Raw genomic sequence first — 3,947 nt, 5'->3', positions numbered from 1 at the left:
GTAATCTCAAAGCCTGTTTTACTCTTCATATTTAAGTCCTAATAATATACACAACTGTAATGTGGATACTCCAGATGTTACTAACATAACAAGCAAGTGATTAAATGTGAGACTGGTAGTCAGATGATAATTCTTATTCTGAATTGTCCATAGACTACTGCTTTTATGTTAAGAATTTTATCTTCTTTTTCCTTTAAAGCAGGCCTGTTGACTTCCAGATTCCAGTCTGGCATGTAAAGAGCTTTGAACTTATCAATCCAGTTCTCATAACAGCAAAAAAACTGAACAAACTGAAAACTAACAACTCTTCTTTGATCAGAGAATTGAGCAAACAGGTCAAACTGCTGCTTGGAAAAGAGGAGAGACAGACAGGCATATAGAAAGAATCACAGCTTAGCAGGAGCAGAAGCCTGCAGCGGGAGACAATATCAATAAGAACGTTTAAAACTAAAACCAACAAATTGCTAGAGTCTCAATGGTAGACTAGCTTCAGAGTTAAACTCCAAGGGAACCCAGCTCAGGGAGAGCCCAACACAGGAAAAGGGGGAAAGCATCCATTTTTAAATATGCACAGAGCTCTCTGTTCTCCTTAAAAAAGTTTACCCTCAAAGGAAACTTACCAGAGCCTGACTGGGGTTTTACCAGAGCCTAGACAACCTGGGAGAAGGGAAATGACATCCAGCCCTCTCCAGCCTTTCATGTGAGTTGAGAATACCCAACTTAGATTCATTAAAAGACTGAGGCCTAATCGCAGGCCTATAGAATGCCTTCCCCTCACACCTTACCACCACATTAATAGTACTCCTCTATAAAACAGGGGATTACCACTAAAAAAACACTTCATGCCTCAGTTTCTGTATAAGGAGTCTCCAGGAAACCCCAAAGACAACACAGGACACGAAAACAGGGACACCAGAGGAAATTGTAGCCCCTGACACTATAGCCACAGCAAACAATAAATACAGCCTGTCTCTGTCTTGCTATGTCACCCAGGCTGTACTTCAGTGGCTCAATCACAGCTCCCTGCAGCCTCCAACTCCTGGACTCCCAAGCAAGCCTCCCACCTCAGCTGCCAAGTAGCTGGGGCTGCAAATGAGCACCACCATGCCTGGCTACTTGTTTTTAATTTTCTGTAAACATGGGGTCTCATTATATTGTCTAGGCTGGTCTTGAACTCCTGGCCTCAAGTGATTCTCCCACTGCAGCCTCCCAGAGTACTGGGATTACAGGCCTGAGCTACCGCACCCAGCCTGTTTTTCTTATTCTTGATTGACCTAACAGTTAACCATTCAAAGTAATAGTAGAAACAGTGCATTCAATGATTATAGCTTACAGATAAGGGAAATGAATAGCAGCAAAAAAGTTATAAAGTGCAGGAGAGAGGAATTGGTATACCCTATCATAAGTACTTGTACTATTCATGAAGCAGTACAGTGAAATTAGATTAGTTATGAACATATACTGCAAACTGCAGGGCAACTGCTAAAAAAATTATTAAGTATAATTGATATGCTAAGACAAGAGAGAAAATGAAATCATATACAATGTTCAATTAAAACCAGAGAAGGCAGATAAGGGTGAAAGAAAGAACAAGTAAATAGAGAACATTTAAAATGTGGTCAGAGATTACTCCAACTATATCAAAAATCACTTTACATTTGAGTGGTCTTAATATACTACTTGAAAGAGAGACTGGCAAAGTGGATAGGAAAGACCCAAATACATGTTGTCTACAAGGGCAGAAGTGTAACAAAACAATTACAATCACTTCTCCAACAGTTGAATTCCTACCTGGTTTAAATAGTTTCTATTGGTATTCACCTGAAAAAAAAAAAAGTTTAACATTAAAAATATATAAAAGTCCAAAATTTATAAAGAATAAAAATAATATACTTTTTGTTTTGGGAACAAAAAAAGAGAAACATACTAAGTATAAACGTATGTTATTAAATTTATGATAAATCCAAAGCAATCAAAAATAAGAAAAAGACTAATAGTTGCTGTGTGGAGTTGCAATAATTCAGACCAGTTGGCAAGATGACCTAAATCTTGCTATGCTATTTTTCAAAGATTACAAGTCCTTTACAAGTCTTTATAATGTAAAATAGTTTATAATTCTCCATTTAAATAATCCAACAAAAAGATGGTCACTAAAATGTCACATAAAAGAATGATTAAGGCATATTTTTTCCTGTTAAACCCACTCCAAGAAGGTACTGATATTATAAGAAGAAAACATTGATAGAAAAATGAAATTAATGTTTATTTGGAAAAGTCTGTACTATTGTCCAAGATTGTGACTTTTAATTTTCTACCACTGACTTATCTGGTGATTTGCTGATTTGATATGTACATTAGCAGAAACTGAATTTTCATACTCTGGCACCCAAACCACATCTACTTTTTCCAACCCAACGGGATGGCATCACAGGTTTGGTAAATTAAATAGATGGAATGCTACCCAGGAGAATACAGTCACATGAGCACACAAGCACAAGGAGTGGCAATTGTATACGACAAAGCAAAGTTAAAGAGAGAGAAAGAGAGAAATCATCCAGCACACATTCGCTATTTGTCTAAATGAGTTTTCTATATCCTTTTAGTACAGAATCAATACAGAGTCATATAAAATCTCTAGCAGCAAATATCATGCTGGGTTTCAAGCAAATCCTGCATCATGAGATCTGAACTGATAATGTAAGATTCATTATCCTTCCTGGAGGAAAAAAAAAATGAAAAGTTACTAAAAGTCCTATCCATCAGCTGAGTTAAGAATTGGCCTTTACGGGGAGTATAGCTCTTTCCTTTCCGTCTGGCGGCAGCCATCAGGTAAGCCAAGATGGGTGCATACAAGTACATCCAGGAGCCATGGAGAAAGAAGCAGTCTGATGTCATGCGCTTTCTTCTGAGGGTCCGCTGCTGGCAGTACCGCCAGCTCTGTGCTCTCCACAGGGCTCCCCTCGCACCCGGCCTGATAAAGTGCGCCAACTGGACTACACGGCCAAGCAAGGTTGCATTATATACAGGATTTGTGTTCACCGTGGTGGCCGAAAACGCCCAGTTCCCAAGGGTGCAACTTACGGCAAGCCTGTCCATCATGGTGTTAACCAGCTGAAGTTTGCTAGAAGCCTTCCGTCTGTTGCAGAGGAGCGAGCTGGACGCCACTGTGGGGCTCTAAGAGTCCTGAATTCTTACTGGGTTGGCCAAGATTCCACATACAAATTTTTTGGGGTTATCCTCATTGATCCATTCCAAATCCTGACACCCAGTGGATCACCAAACCAGTCCACAAGTACAGGGAGATGCGTGGGCTGACATCTGCAGGCCCAAAGAGCCGTGGCCTTGGAAAGGGCCATAAGTTCCACCACACTATTGGTGGTTCTCGCCGGGCAGCTTGGAGAAGGTGCAATACTCTCCAGCTCCACCGTTACCTCTAATATAAGTAAAGTTTGCAAAATTCATACCTAATAAACAATTTAGGACAGTCAAAAAAAAAAAAAAAAAAGAATTGGCCTTTGCCTTCTTTCTTCTTCATTCCTCCTCTCCGATTAATTCCTTTTAGGAATGTGTAGGTAATAAAATCTGTGTTAATAACTTCAAGCTGAAAGAAACTGATCTGTGATTAAGACCTACATTATAATTACTGTAGTTTAAGGCATAAATAAGTCCCAGTCTACATAATGAAAATGCATATATTCATTCTTTCTACAGCTAAGGAATAGAAATGCATGTAGTGGCTGTCCCTACCCTTTCAGATTTTTCTGTGTAAAATTTTACTGCCTCAATATATCCATATTTTTATAGTCACTTATTTCAGGCTTTGGCATACAGTGAAAATTGTACATAATTCCCTGAGCAATAGTATAACTCCAGCCTGATTCCCACGCATTAGTGGACTAGGATACTTCTCTGGAAGACTGCTGATCTAAGTGTTAGAGAAAAACATG

The 3,947-nt window shown here is 39.2% G+C and overlaps 1 pseudogene across 1 annotated transcript; it reads left to right on the top strand.

Annotated features, from left to right (window-relative positions):
- The first annotated feature begins 2,791 nt into the window (after positions 1–2,791).
- Positions 2,792–3,484, top strand: LOC108307192 (annotated as a pseudogene). The gene has a single exon (XR_001826440.2). The product of XR_001826440.2 is annotated as a 60S ribosomal protein L15-like (transcript).
- Positions 3,485–3,947: the final 463 nt, after the last annotated feature.

The sequence above is a fragment of the Cebus imitator genome, unplaced genomic scaffold (assembly GCF_001604975.1).
Source record: "Cebus imitator isolate Cc_AM_T3 unplaced genomic scaffold, Cebus_imitator-1.0 Scaffold76, whole genome shotgun sequence".
Taxonomy (NCBI): domain Eukaryota; kingdom Metazoa; phylum Chordata; class Mammalia; order Primates; family Cebidae; genus Cebus; species Cebus imitator.
The sequence above is the reverse complement of the archived record's forward strand: the minus strand, read 5'-3'. Positions and strand labels throughout refer to the sequence as shown.